Source organism: Pteropus alecto, unplaced genomic scaffold (genome assembly GCF_000325575.1).
Source record: "Pteropus alecto unplaced genomic scaffold, ASM32557v1 scaffold102, whole genome shotgun sequence".
Lineage (NCBI taxonomy): Eukaryota > Metazoa > Chordata > Mammalia > Chiroptera > Pteropodidae > Pteropus > Pteropus alecto.
This window is the reverse complement of record NW_006432224.1, coordinates 849625-864937: the sequence shown is the minus strand read 5'-3', so window position 1 is coordinate 864937 and position 15313 is coordinate 849625. Positions and strand designations below refer to the sequence as shown.

At 52.4% G+C, this 15313-nt stretch overlaps 1 non-coding gene across 1 annotated transcript; it reads left to right on the top strand.

The window, feature by feature from the left end:
• Positions 1 to 312: 312 nt before the first annotated feature.
• Positions 313 to 431, top strand: LOC112475779. The gene has a single exon (XR_003044877.1). It is a non-coding gene; the product is annotated as a 5S ribosomal RNA (ribosomal RNA).
• Positions 432 to 15313: the final 14882 nt, after the last annotated feature.

Sequence of the window (15313 nt, the reverse complement as noted above, 5' to 3'; positions counted from 1 at the left end):
CGATGCGTTATGACCCCAGGTTGAAGTAGTGGATCAATCACAGAGGATACAAATAATTCTAAGCTAGAACGTTGTTTACGTAATGTTTCAGAAGTGCGCAGACTGAGCCGTGTGGCTCGGCCACTGCTGTCCCCGCAAGAGGACTAATAGCTACCGATACCCTTCCGTTCCGCATCGACCACCCCATAAGTTTTAGGGCTTCTTGAGATGAGACTCGTGTGTGTGTGAACTTGTCATCTGGATGCCAGTGTGCTTCGTGCGTATGCAGTCAGGGGCATGTTGCTCAGATTTGCATATCAAATATGGAGTGAAGTCCACGGCCACGCCACCCTGAACGCGCCCGATCCCGTCCGATCTCGGAAGCTAAGCAGGGTCGGGCCTGGTTAGTACTTGGATGGGAGACCACCTAGGAAGACCAGGTGCTGTAGGCTTAAAAAAAAAATATATATATATATATATGTTGTGAGCCCACGGGCCGAGCGTGCCCAGCGAACATAGCAGGTTATTTTTTGCAGAAAAGATTTCACAATTGTCTGATGACAGTATATTCTAAATGTAACGTCTGTGAGAAGATAAGTCTAAGGGCATTTTCTCTAGGCCAGACTAAATCCGTGGTGAATTCACGGCTGGGCGACTTACAGAAACAATGGCAATTAGATGGCGACTGCGACGACCTGGAACAGAGATTGAAATGTAAGATAATGATGCTCCCCGTTTGTCTAAGCAGATCTAAGGGGGACATGTGACTCCTTTGGCGAGGTTTAGCGATTTGGGGGTGATAGAAATATGGGTTGTCCCTCGATAGAAAACTTAAACATCTTTTAACATTAACGGAGGCAGAAAATTAAAGAAAAAAGTGAGCCGAGAGTGCAGACCGATTTAAGCACCACGGCAGATCCGGCGACGCGCCCGTGCCGGCCAGATCGCGTCCCCACGGGGAGAAGCGTCGCCGTGCAGACTCTTCAGCTGGTGCAGCCCCGGCTGCTGATTCTTCTTTGGTTTCCCTCGCCCGAGGGGATATAGCGAAAAAAATTACTAAGAGCAGCGTCAGGGAGCTCACTGCCTACGTTTTTTCTTCTAGAAGTTTTATGGTTTTGGGTCTCACATTTAAGAAAACTGTCCAGTTTTCTCAACGCCATTCATCGAAGAGACTGTCTTCACCCCATCGTTATTCTTGCCTTTGTCGCAGATGAAATGCCCTTATAAGCGCGGGTTTATTTCTGGGCTCCCTGTTCTGTTCCACTGATCTATGTGTCTGTTCTCGTGTCTGTACCATGCTGTTTTGATGACTGTAGCCGAGCTGTACAGTTTGATATCAGCAACGTGATACCTCCCACTTTGTTCTTTCTCGGTATTGCTGTGGCTATTTGGGGTCTTTGTGACTTCACATAAATTTTAGGATTATTTGTTCTGTGAAAAATGCCATTGGTATTTTGATAGGGATGGTGTAGATTTAGCAGATTGCTTTGGGCTGTGTGGACCCTTTAATGACGTTGATTCTTCCTACCCATGAGCACAGTATACGCTTCCATTTATTTGTATTTTCTTCAGTTTCTTCCTTCAGTGTCTTAGAGTTTCCTGGGTCTTTTACGTCCTTGGTCAATTTTATTCTTAGGTATTTTATTCTCTTCGATGCAATTGTAAATGGGATTGTTAATTTCTCTTTCTGATAGTTCATCGCTGGCATATAAAAATGCAGTAACTCCTGAATATTAAGTTTGTATCCTGCTACTTCACTGAATTCATCTATTAGTCGTAACTGTGTTTTGGTGGAATCTTAAACCCGGTAGCCAAGATATGGAAGCAAATTAAGTGGCCACCACTTAACTCGGGTAAAGTTATGGTACATACATACAATGGATATTACTCAGCCATACAGAAAATAAAATCCTACCATTTGCGACGACATGGATGGACCTAGAGGGTATGAAATGCGTTAGACAACAATAAATACCATGTGATTTCACGTATATGCAGAATCTAAGGAACAAAGTAAATGCAAACAGACTCACAGGCACAGAGGACAATCTGGTGACTGCCAGAGGAGCGAAACTCAGGGGCTGGGGGCAAAGGTGATGGGACGAAGAAGCACAAATCGGTCGTTACAGAGTAGTCCTGGGGACGCAGGGCACAGCGCAGGGACCACGGTCGGAAGTCTAGTGACGGCTGCGTGTAGCGCCAGGTGGGCGCCAGGCGGGGGGTCGCTTCGTACACTGTATGAATGCCTAGCTGCACGCCCGAAACTGATAAAATATCACTTACGACAGTTGCCGAAAGTGGGTTTATATTAGGTGTTTTTTTGCTCCAATAATCTAAGTGGCAAATCTTAAAAACTCCTTTCCTGTCCTAATTTTTATTGTCCTAATTTTGTGTGTGTCAGCTTTACCATGTCCCAAACTAGGCCATCTCCATGCAGAGAAGCGGTTCTGCAGAAGCCTCCGAGGCGACATACTGCCTGCTGCAGAAAGCTAAAGCTAGGGGTTCAGTCTGCTTAACACAGAGGCACCTCCACCCACGGGAGGCGCCATTGTAAAAACGCTGCCCTGTCAAGCTGCTTTACCAAGATCAGCGGGAAGCAGAATTTTCTGAGGATCCTGAAAGATTATTTCCCGCTCAGTCAGAGGTTCAGCTGAATTTCCTGATACAGGAAGAAGACTTTCAAAATCGACTCCATGGGGCGACGCCCTATAACATAGCTTTCTGATCACACACCGAACCGCCGAGCCGCCCTGTCACAATAGCTTCATTAGGCGGACTCTGCGAGTTGCACATTAAGGAGATGTCTGGCGTTTCACTGATTTTCAATTATTGTTAATCGCGAAACACGTATTTGAGTGAAAATTTAAAAACTCATGGGATGCTTCCAAAGCTGTATCTAGGGGAAGCTTCATAGCACTAAAATGCCTCTCACAGGAGAAAGATCTCAAACCAACGACTTTACAGTTGACCTCTGAACAACACAGGTTTAAACCGCATGGATCTACATGTGTGCATGTTTTTTTTTTCAATATATCGTAAAAATTTTTGGAGATTTTTGACAATCTGGAATAAACTTGCAGATCAACAGCATAGCCTAGAAAGATTAAAAAAAAAAAAAAACAAGGAAAAAGGAAAAGTTAGGTATGTCATGAATGCGTGAAACATGTAGATATGAGTTCAGCATCGACTACCTAAATATGCATAAATACACAAGAAAGTAAAAATTTATCAAAACTTTGACACACAAACACAGACCACACATGGTGGCTTTTACAGTAGAAATAAAGAAAGGCATAAATGCAGTATTAAACCACGGCTGCATCAAATTAAACTAGAGTATATAGTGTGACGATACCAGGGTAATCACTTCGGAGCCACCGCTGTTGCTTCCGTGGTGAGCTCGGTGCCCCTGCTGAAAATGCCCCGGGGGCTCATCGCCTCCGAGTAGCTCATCCCCCCGGGAAAGTGTGTCACGGTGCAAAGTGACCTCTTGTGCTTCTTGCGTGTTTTTCATTGTTTCACGCAGTGCCACCAGCCTCGAACAGCAGCGCGGGACCCGTGTGCGGGGCCACGAGGGACGCCGGCGGCGCCTCCGAGGGGACGGTCGGGACGTGACAGGAAAGGGCCGAGTCGCTTGATGGGTGCCGCGGGCTGCAGCCGTGGGCGCCCTCCGCGCCCAGGAAAATGAACGCAGCGTAAGAACCCCAGGGAGAAGGACAAGGAGAGAGGCGAAGCCGGCGCCTCAGCCGCGGGAGCAGGAGGGAGGCCGTCGTGTGGCGTGGCGAAGGCAGGTGTGCGGGCACGGGATCGCTGCACGGAGGCCACCGCGATGGCCGGCCCGGGGGAAGGGAGGCCGTCCCCTGACCGCTGAGCCGGAGGAAGGAGAGGGACGTGAGCCCGGAGAGGTTTGTCTGAGAAGCGTCAGGATGACAGAAGCCGCTGTGCGCAGCAGGCGGCGGCGGCGACGTTCCAGACGCCACTGAGAAAGTCGGGGAGGAAGGAGGACGTCGGCCTGAGCCCGATTTGGACGCAGGCGGGAGCCGGGCCTGGAGAGAAGGCAGCCCCGCGGCCCCGGGAGGCAGAGGGGCGCAGCGGGGCTTCGGGGACAAGGGGGGCCGGCCCGGCCCCCGCGACGCCGCCAGCCCCAGCCAGCACGGAGGCCTGGACCAGGACGCTGTTTCCGGACTGGCTCCATCACCGCTTTGTCCTTGGTCGGAAGGGCCAGGAAGGGAGGGGCTGCCTGCCTTGCGAAGCTCGTTTGATGTCGCGCGGTGTCCCCGGCCACCAGGAGCCCGTGAGTTCAACACCAAAGGCATCGGAGCGGTCTCCTTGTCCCCAAACACGTGTCCAATTCGGCCTCGATCAGGGGGTCGTAAGGATGTTCAAGGCTGGTCACACAGGTCTCTGTGGAGAGGGCTGGCACCACCATGGGAGAGAAGCTGACAGAGGACGTGGAGCCGCAGCGGTGGCACCACTGAAGATGCCACCGTTGCTGTAGGAAAAGCTGCGCGAGTCACCACGCCCACGCCTGCTCCGTTCCTGCCGCACACGGCCATGGACGGACACTGCCGTGACCCCAGGGACTACAGCAGCCACCGAGGACTCACGGCACAGCGGATGTGGCAGAGATGGGGAGTGGACGGCGTCCAGAGTGGACCGGGGACCTGGAGAGCTAAGGACGGCACAGCGGACGGCGTCCAGAGTGGACCGGGGACCTGGAGAGCTGAGGACGGCACAGCAGAGGGACGAGGGGACGGGGACGGGGGACGGCGCAGCAGAGGGACGAGGGGACGAGGGGACAGGACGGCAGAGCAGAGGGACGAGGGGACGGAGGACGGCACAGCAGAGGGACGAGGGGACAGGACAAAGGACGGCGCAGCAGAGGGATGAGGGGACGAGGGGACAGAGGATGGCACAGCAGAGGGATGAGGTGACAGAGGACGGCAGAGCAGAGGGACGATGCCTTGGAGGTAGTAGCCTGCTGCGAATTGTCTCTCTGAGTGTTATGGTCTCATGGGAGCAAGGAATTCAAACTCCACTCCAGCCACCAGGACCAAGTGATCAAAAGGTAACCCGGACGGCAGAGCAGAGGGACGAGGGGACGGAGGACGGCACAGCAGAGGGACGAGGGGACAGGACAAAGGACGGCACAGTAGAGGGACGAGGGGATGGAGGACGGCAGAGCAGAGGGACGAGGGGACGAGGACGGCGCAGCAGAGGGACGAGGGGACGAGGGGACAGGACGGCAGAGCAGAGGGACGAGGGGACGGAGGACGGCACAGCAGAGGGACGAGGGGACAGGACAAAGGACGGCACAGTAGAGGGACGAGGGGATGGAGGACGGCAGAGCAGAGGGACGAGGGGACGAGGACGGCGCAGCAGAGGGACGAGGGGACGAGGGGACAGGACGGCAGAGCAGAGGGACGAGGGGACGGAGGACGGCAGAGCAGTGGGACGAGGGGACGGAGGACGGCAGAGGGACGAGGGGACGAGGGGACAGAGGACGGCAGAGCAGAGGGAGGGAGGGGACGAGGACGGCGCAGCAGAGGGACGAGGGGACAGAGGACGGCAGAGGGACGAGGGGACAGAGGACGGCAGAGCAGAGGGACGAGGGGACAGAGGACGGCAGAGCAGAGGGACGAGGGGACAGGACGGCAGAGCAGAGCAGAGGGACGGAGGCTTGATGGAGGCGAGTGTTTCCCCCTGGGCCTGGCGCCGAGTGGGCGGAGCTGCGGACAGAGGACGCTGGAGAGCCCGGCGGAGGGGCCGGTCATCGAGGACTGACTCGGACTCCTTCTCGACGCGGCCCTCGTGTGACACGGCACTGCAGCCGCAGCTCACGTGGAGGGAGGAGCGAACCGGACACACGTCCTCAGAGAAGCGAGGGAGCAGGAGGCAGCCGCGACGCCGTCCCAGGGAGTGTGCCCGCCTGGCCTGTCCCCGGCGAGAGGGTGCGAAGGACGGACGTCGCGACGGCCCGCGTCCACCCAACGACCGTGCCACACCGCTGCCGAGCCTGTCTGATGTGTGCGTGTGTCTTCGCGTGGAGACCTGGCAGCCCTGGCGGGACCGAGAGTCGGTTTGTGTCATCGTCGTCGTCATCGTCGTCGGGTTCTTCAGGGAGGACGCCGCGTGCGGGGCTGCGAGCGACGTGGGCCAGCTCGGCGGGCGGAGGCTCGAGGTAAGTGAGTGCTGCTCGCTGCGGCTCACGAGGCGGTGGCTTCATGACTCTGCTCTCAAAGTGCGACCCTGCGCAGTGTGACTCGTAACGGAGACACTGCGTCAGGCGAGGGTGACGGGCACTGTCCCCATACTGTGTCATCAACACGAGGGCTGCTGTCTGCCGCGGAGTCTCTCACGACCCGCCCGTGAGTGTGCAGGCCGGGCCGCCGCGGGCCGCTCACTTCGCTGCGGGCTCATCAGCCATCATTACGCCTGCAAACAAGGACGGGTCCCTTTCTCACGTTACCTTTTCGTTTTAGGGTCTAGTGTCAGTTACACGCGTAGCATAAGACAGTACTGATTTACATGCTGACAGATGGTGCATCCTGTAAGCCAGTGACGTATACTTAAGGCGTCGGTAAATGCAGCAAACTGCTGTAAATGCATCCTCCTCACGATTTTTATCAACGCAGCATACGATACACGTAACAGAATGTCTTACAGGACGTCTGCGTTATCGGTAGGGCTTCTGGTCAACAGTCGGCGATCAGTCGTTCAGTTTTTGGGGAGCCAAAAGTAATACACAGACTCTTGACCGTGCGGGGGGCTGCGCCCCTGTCCCTCATGTTGTTCAAAGGTCAACTGTATTTTCAGTTCTTAAGAGACTTAGGAGCAAATTAAACCTACAGTTAAAAATGAAACAATAAAGAGCAAAATTAATGAAATCATAAGTGAAAATATACGTAAAAAGAAAAACGGATAAAGTTGAAAACGGATCGATGAATAGTATTGGTAAAATTCTAGCCAGACAGGTTAAGGGAAGAAAAAAGCCAAGACACAAATACCAGTATCTAGACACGTGAGAAGGAGAATCACTCGAGATTCTGTAGGTATTGCCGTAACAATAGGGCCATTTATAAACATGTTCGTGCATAAATCCCCATATTTATACCTATCGATTTGATAAATAAAATGGAAAAATTTCTTGATAAACTCAAACTGCCAAAATTCAGTCAAGTAGTAGATTATCTGAATAACCCTTTTTTAACGAAATGAATTTGTAATTAAAATCCTTCCCACGAAGATACTCCAGGCCAGTAGAGCTTCACATTAAATGAAAAATACCAATTCTACACAATTGTGCAGGAAATTGAAGGAGTGCTTTTCAACTTATTCTAAATGAATAGCATAGAATAGGAAAAAAATTTAAGGAAAACTATAAAACAATATCCCTTATGAGCATAAGTGCAAAAAATGATCCAACTTTGAGTGAATGGAATGAGACCACACACAGAGTCCGTGGCCAGGCGGGATCTAGCCAAGGACTGCGAGGTGGGCTTAACACTTTAAATTCAGTTCGCGATTCCAGCTGACAGACCACGTTGTGTCACTTTCGGGCGATGAGACATTTATGACTCAGGGAGTGACCCCGATGAGCCCCGTGCCCGTCTGACACCCGCTGTCACGGCGTCACCGACTGTGTCCGTGTGCGGTGCTGCGCGCCCCCACGACGACTCCGTAGATGCCAGCGTGTCCTTCCTGGTCCCCTCCGCTGTGTCCACGCAGCCCCCCACCTGTCTCCACCGACAACCACCCGCTGTCCTCTGTGACTTTGTACATCCGTTTCATTTCTGACTCCACGTGTGAGGGACCGCGTGGTGTTTGTCTGACTTGCCGTCTCATGATGCCCTGGGGTCCCCCCGTGTCGTCAGTGGTGAGACGCCGAGCGGTCAGGGGGTGGCCTGCGGGGAGTAAGGGTCGCTTTTGTGGGTGCCGTCGCCGTGTGTGGAGCCTGTGGGGACCCCGGTGTGGCCTGAGCCCGGTCGCTGCTTGTAATCCTGGCCTTTAGAAAGAGTTGGGCGCGTCCCTTCCTCTTCCGCTTCTGGAATAGTCTGGAGGGGGGGGGCCTTAATCCTCCTTTAGACGCTCGGTAGAGTCACGCGCGGAGCTGTCCCGCCCTGGCCTTGTCTGTCGCATGTCGACTACCCGTTTACGCTGTTCCTGGCCCTGGCTGTTGAGTCCCGCTTCCTCCCGGACCAGTCTCAGAAGGTTCTGTGTTTCTGGAGTGAGTTTTGTCCAGGCTGCTCAGTCGTTGCGGTTCCTCTGTCCGTTTTATCATGACTTCCTGGCGTTTCAACCTGGAACTTCCTTTGGAATGGCCGCCTCCGTGTGCGTGTTTTACCTTCCTCTGCTAATTTCTGTTAAGCTGGCAAAACAGATCCCTCTCCCGTCTCAGAGAATCGCTCTGTGTGGGACACAGCCCTGTGTGGCCTGCGTGCTGGGGACACGGGCGGGCTGGGGCTGCAGTGGGGCCGAGTCCAGGTGTCCCGCGGAGTGTGGCCCCGGGCGCAGAGGCTGGATTTCTAGAGCCGCTTCCTCTGTGGTTCCTGTAATAAGCACGCGGCGCCTTTTCACGTTGCCGCTGTGGCGGGCGACGCCGACTGTCAAAGGCAGAGCAGCCGCGCCGTCCCGGACGGACGCCACGTGTTCCCGGACGTTTGCGTCTGTGCGCACGAGGGTTCCAGGCCTACGATTTTCTGCTAACGTCCACCATCCGAGACTTTCCGGTCGCCGAGTTCTGTTGTATTTTCACTGTGGCCTGGACACATGCTTTATAGGACTTGGGTATTATTTTTATTTCTGCAGTGAATGTCCATACATAAAATTAGCGATTTCGAAGCATACGGACCACTGGCTTTCCGTGCATTCGCTCGGGCGTCCAGCCGTCACCTCGACCTCGGTCCCCAACGTCCTCAGCGAGGAAACGCCGCGTCGGTCAGGCAGCCAGCCCTCAACCCACCTCACAGCCTCCGCCCACCAGCGGCGGGCTGTTGTCAGAGATTTACCGATTCAGGATATTTTAAATTAAACGAATGAAATACAGAAGTACAATCGTGTGGAGCGTGGCCTTCTGCACCCGGCTTCGTTCGGGTAGCGCAGCATTTCTCGGGGTCGTCCTCGTTGGCGGCGTGTACCAGCGCCTCGTTCCTCCTTCGGACTGAAAAGTAACGTTACCCCGACAGTCTGTATGACTGTTCATTAGTCAATGAACATTTGGGGTTTTCCCCGTATTTCGGCTGTTGTTGTTGGTGCTGCTACGAACGTGAGCGTAAACATGTTGGCTTGGATGCTTCAGTTCTTTTGGGCACAGGCCCGTCAGCGTAATCTCTGGGTCAGATGGTAATTCTGTTTTTAATTTACTTAGGAACTGCCAAGCTGGTTCCACAGGGGCTGTTATTTTAGGTTCCCAGCCAGAGTGGATGGGCGAGGACGGCCATTTGGTAATTTCTGGTTTTTATCATAGCCACTTGTGCAGGTGTGAAGTGGTATTTTGTGTTTTGTTTTGTTTTGTTGTATGGTTTTGGTGTTTATTTCCCTAGTAATTACTATGATGAGCATCTGGTAATGGGGTTGCTCGCCACCTGTATATCTTATTTGGAGAAAGGTCTATTTAAGTACTTTGGCCATTACGTAAATTTATTTAATGGAGAATTGTTACGAGTTCCTTAAATATTCTGGACAGAGGTATTTGTGTGTTTCCTGTGACGGGAGATCTTTGCCTCTTCACAGGCTTTGAGTTCCTGCCCTGCATCCTGCATCCCGGCGTGATGGACTTCCCTAGGGTTTCTTGTAAGGCAGGTCCGATGATAAGAAACTCCTTCACCTTCCGTTTCTTTGGGATTATCTTAATTTCTCCTCCACTTTGAGGGACAGTTTTGGTACATACAGAATTCTCGTTGACAAGTTTTTTTTTTTTTTTTCCTTTCAGCCTTTTAAGTATATGATCCCACTGCCTTCTGGCCACAAGATTTCTGTTAAAAGAATTCAGCAAATCTTACTGGACATCCCGTGTCCACGAGTTACTTCTCTCTTGCTGATTTCAAAATTCTGGCTTTGCCTTTTGATTATAATGTGTCTGTTTGAATTTATCCTAGTTGTAGTTTGTTGGGATTCTTGGATTTAAAGATTTGTGTTTTTCAACCAAATTGAATAGATTTTAGCCATTATTTCTTCAAATGGCCTCTCCCTTCTCCACCTGGGAACCCCAAGTACATCCATTGGTCGACTTGCTGATGGCTTACAAGTCTTCCTCGCTCTTCAGACTTGATCATTTCAATTGTCCTGTCGTCAAGGCTGCTAATTCTTTCTTCTGTCTGTTCAAATCCGCTCTTAAACACTGCTAGTAAGAATTTCAATTCAGTTATTATTGTATTTTTCAGCCCCAGAAATTCTGTTTGGTCCCTCTTTATAAATTCTGTTGATATTCTCCCTTTGTTCATACATGATTTTCCTGATTTAGTGTTTTTTTTGTTTTTGTTTTTGTTTTTGTTTTTGTTTTTGTTTTTGTTTTTTGTTTTTGGTCTGTGTTTTCCTTTAGCTATTTGAGCAGATATAAGACAGTTCCTTTAAAGTCTTTCTTCAGAAAGTCTACTATCTGTGCTTCTTAAGAGAGTTTCTGCCATTTTACTTTCTTTTTTGAATTGACCATGTCTTCCTGTCTCGTTGTACGTGTTGTGATTTTGTTTTCTGGCTGAAAATAGGCGTTTGCAAAAACAGGCAGCTCTCCCAGTCTCTGTAGACTGTTTCTGTGCCACATCAACCCTGCGGTGCTCAGCTGGGCATCCTGACACGGGCACCAGCCGAGGCGAAGCTTCGGGGCCTCTCAGGCCTTGCATCTTCTCTGTGCCCCTGTGCGCGTTTCTCAAGTCTCCTGTCTGCATACACACGTCCTTCTGAATGTCATCCTCTCCCAGAGTCTCCCTGGGGCTTTAGACGGTCCATCGTGTGACTTTCACCATCCATCAGCGGCTGCTGCTTTTCCCCATTTGGCCTTGCGTCAGGTGAGACAGAGACCAGCCCCCAGGCAGGTGACGCTCCACGGCCTCTTCTCCTCCTCCTTTCTTCTCCTTCTTGAAGGAAAGAATTAGGAACCGAGCTTCCACCTCCAGACCAAGACCACACCGTGCCAGGGAGACGAGGGGACGGTCGGAGTTAAAAAGCCATGAGACTTCGGACATCGGGGAATGCGCTATTTTCTTTTGTCTTTAAAAATTTTATTTTTTTTCGGTCACAGTTGACATACGATATTATATCAGTTTCCGTGTACGACAGTAATTAGACGTTTATATAACTTACGAAGTGATCACCCCAATAAAGCGAGCACCCCTCTGACAGCACACGGTTATTCCAGTGTCATGGTTATATTCCTGTGGCATACTGCACATCCTCGGGGACGTTTTCATGCTACCAATGAGCACTTCTTAATCCCGACCCCCGTTTTCAAACACCCCCAACCCTCTCCCATCTGGCAACCATCAAGATGATCTTTACGAGCTTGTTCCTGATTTGTTCATTAATTTTGTTCTTTAGATAACACATGTGAGTGAAATCATCTGGCGTTTGTCTCTCTCTGTCTGACTCACTCCACTCGGCACAATACCCGCTAGGTCCATCCACGTTGGTGCAGGTGGCGAGATTTCATTCGTTTTTCATGGGTGAGTGATGTTCCACTGGGTATAGGTGCCACCTTTCCTGTATCCATCATCCATGGGTGGACACCCAGGCGGCCTCCATGTCTTGTCTGCTGTAAACACTGCTGCACTGAACATATAGATGTACACGTCCCTCTGAAGTAGTGTTTGGGCTTCTTTGGATAAATACCCGCAGTGGGGTTACTGGTCCTGCCTTGTCTCTTGTTATGGCCATTGTTTTAAAGTCTGTTTTGTCTGGTGTAAGTGTTGCTACCCCAGCTTTTTATTTTGTGTGTCTATCTTCATGAAATATCTTTCTCCGTCCCTTTCCTGTCAGTCCGTGTGTCTCTGGATCTGCAGTGAGTCTCTCGTAGGCGGCGCGTGGAAGGGTCTTGCTTTCTTATCCAACAGCCACTCACTGTCTCCTGATTTGAGCATTTAATCCATTTACATTTAGAGTAATTGTTGATAGATAAGTAGTAATTGCTATTTTATTGATGATATTTTGTCTTTTATTGCCTTCTTAAAGAAGTCCTTTTAACATCTCCTATAATATACTGGCTTGGCGGTGACGGATGCTCAATGATCTCAGTGATCTCTTGGCTTTGTGTTGTCTGGGAGGCTCTTTATCTGTCTTTGTGTCTAAATGACGGCCTTGCTGGGTGGAGTCATCTTGGATGTGGGCCCTGGCTTCACATCACTTTATCTCCAGTCCCTTCTGGCCTGCAAAGTTCCTGTCGAGAAATCAGCTGACCATCTTCTGGCAGCTTCCTGGTGGGTATCTAACTGCTTTTCTCTCGCTGCTTTTAAGATTCTCTCCTTGTCTTTAACCTCCGGTACTTAATTAGGCTGCGTCTCAGTGTGGGCCCCTTAAACTGTCCTCAGGTTTTAGATTCTCCTTTTTGTCGCTGTTCTAACTGGGTGTTCTCTGCTCCCTCGTCTTCCAAATCACTGATCGAGTCCTCTGCTTGCTCTGATCTGTTGATTCCCTCCAATGTATTTGCCACTTAAGTGATCGTTTCCAACTGGTCCGTTTTTTATGTTTTCTATCTCCATTGTTATGTTTCCTGTCTCTTTGTCGAAATTCTCACTGAGATCATTGAGCATCCTTATAACCAGTGTTGTGAACTCTGCATCGAGTAGATTGCTTGTTTCCATTTTAATTCCTTTTTTCTGGCTTTGTTTTTTCAATTGGGAAGCATTTCTTTGTCTCCCCATTTTGGCTTCCTCCCTATGTTCGTTTCTATGCATTAGGTAAGGCTGCTATGTTTCCTGACCTTGGTAGAGTGGCCTTGTACAGTAGGTGTCTTGTGAGGCCCGGTGGCAGAGTCTCCCTGGTCACCTGAGCTGGGTGCTCCAGGGGTGTCCCCTGTGTGGTCTGCGCATGTCCTCCTGCTGTAGTCAAGCCTCGATTGCTCTTGGCACGTCAGTGGGAGGGACTGCCCCTCGGGCTGATGGTCGTGAAGACTGGCCGTGACTATGAGCTGTTGCACAGGGCTCCAAAAGCTGGCCACTGAATGTGTTGGTTCTGGGGTTTTTGGGGAAGGGCCAAGGTCAGCCATTGCCTGTGCCCTACCTGGGGCCACCTGGTACGAGCTACAGAGTGATCTGAAGACGGTTGTCACTTGTGCTGGGCGTGGAGGCACCTTGGGAGAGGCTGAGCTGCAAACTGAAGCCTTTTGCCACTAGTGCCGGGCTGGGGGCTGCTCAGCAAGAGGTGCGGGGCCCGCGGAGGCCAGATGCGGCTTGTTTGGGGTTTCTGGGCCTTTCGGAGATTTTAGGAAAGTCCACAGCATAAGCCAAGACAGGCCGTTTGTATGGAAAAGCCACTGGAGGTGGTTTGGGGTGCCCGCGTGTTGGGAGGGGTGGAGTCTCAGGGAATCCCATGGGCGGGGCAAGCAGTGTCAGCCAGGCTGACGGACACTCAGTATGGAGGGGAAAGAAGACCTAACAAAGGTCCCCCCAGCCTTCGCCCTGATGCAGACAACTCCGTCCCTCCCCATGTGTCCCTGGCACCTGTTGAGCTGCGGCTCCAGCGCTGGAGCTCAGAGCAAGTTGTCAGTGGTGAGTCCACGCTGGCCCTTAAGAGGATGCCCGGGGCTCCTGCTGCCCTGTCCCTCGGCCACCATCCCCGCTGGTTTTCATAGCCAGAGGTCGTGGGGCTTCTGTCTCTAGCACTGGAACCTGGGCTGGGGAGCCCAGTGTCGGGCCGGGACCCCTCATTCCTGTGGAGGGACCTCTGCCTTTAACCCTCGCACCTGGGCTTGGGACCCGCCTGTTCCGCGCCTGTTCCTCCCGCCGCTCTCAGGTGGCCTTTTCTGTGTGTCCCCAGCTGTGGGACTGTTCAGTAGACCTCAGGCGGTTCTCAGCGATGGCTCTGCGTTTTCGCCGTGATGCTGAGGTGGCCGTGGGGGAGGCAGCACCGTGGTCACCTGCTCCGCCGTGTTGACCGGCAGGCGAACATGGCCTTTCCCTGGTTGGGCGTTTGCGTGGTTGCTGCAGACCCGTCTGTTTCCCGCAGCTTCTACAGGGTTGTTTTGGATGGTTTCTGGAATTCCTAGCCTGCTATTTTGGTGATGTCACTATTCTGTGTTCACTTTTAAAAACATGGATACTTGTTTAAGGACCCAGAGCCCGACCGTGTGCACCGGAGGATTCCGTGAATTCTGCAGTTATGTGGTGCGTCTTAGAAATGTCACCGAGGCCACGGTGGCTCAGGTGCTGCTCAGGCCTTTATAGCCTTGCTGATTTCCTAACTCTCGAGTCATTCGCAGAGCATTAGATCTTACTAATAAACGTACCGTGTTACCCTCAGGGGAAGACAAGGAGGGACACGGCCCGCAGCAGAGGGGGCGGTCAGCGCTGGTACTGGCTGGGCGCTGGGCAGAGCAGCGACTCCTCAGGGAGAAGGGACTCGGGGGTCTGAGGCAGCGAGAAGGTTGGTGGCTGAAGCGGGGCTCAGGGCTTCAGGAACAGTGCTCGGTAAGAGCTTGGGGTCTGCTGGTCTTGAGGTGAGTTGAGGATGAAGTAGGGGACAGGAGGAGGAGGAAGGGCACAGATGACTTACACACCGAACAGGAAGTGATCAAATGGAGAGATTATAGGTCTTAAAAGATGGGGGTGGTTGAAAAAGAAAAGAAAAAGCCTTAAGAAGTCGCGACCTTCTTTTACAGTGGCCGGGCCACAAACGCTCAGGATGCTGGTAGGACAGACGCAGCTACTGATTTGAAGGCGCTTATGTAAACAGGACATGGCTTGAGGGGTGACAGCCACAGTCAGGAATTTAGGCCAGCGGCCACCAACCTTTTTAGACCAGGGACCAGGGCTCCTGTGAGCATCTGCCGCCTGAGGGTCTGAGGCGGGGCCGAGGCTGCGATGCCGGCGCTGGGGAGCGGCTGCAGGAACAGACGAGGCTTCACTCACCTGCCCGCTGCTCACCTACTGTGCGGCCTGGCTCTGGTCTGCGGCCCGGGGATTGGGCCCTGCTTTAGGGCTTCTGCAGGCTGCCGCCAGTGCCATCCGGGGGGCTCTGTGGCCCACGCTGTTGTCACCTTGTGTAGAGGTCTCATATCCAGGTAGGGCCCCCGTTCCTGAGCATCCAGGGACGGACTGGCACTACGTGCTGTGCCCTCGGCAAGGGTACCCACCCTCACGTCTCCCGCCGCCTGTGCGCGTCAGTCCACATGTCACCACTGGCGAAG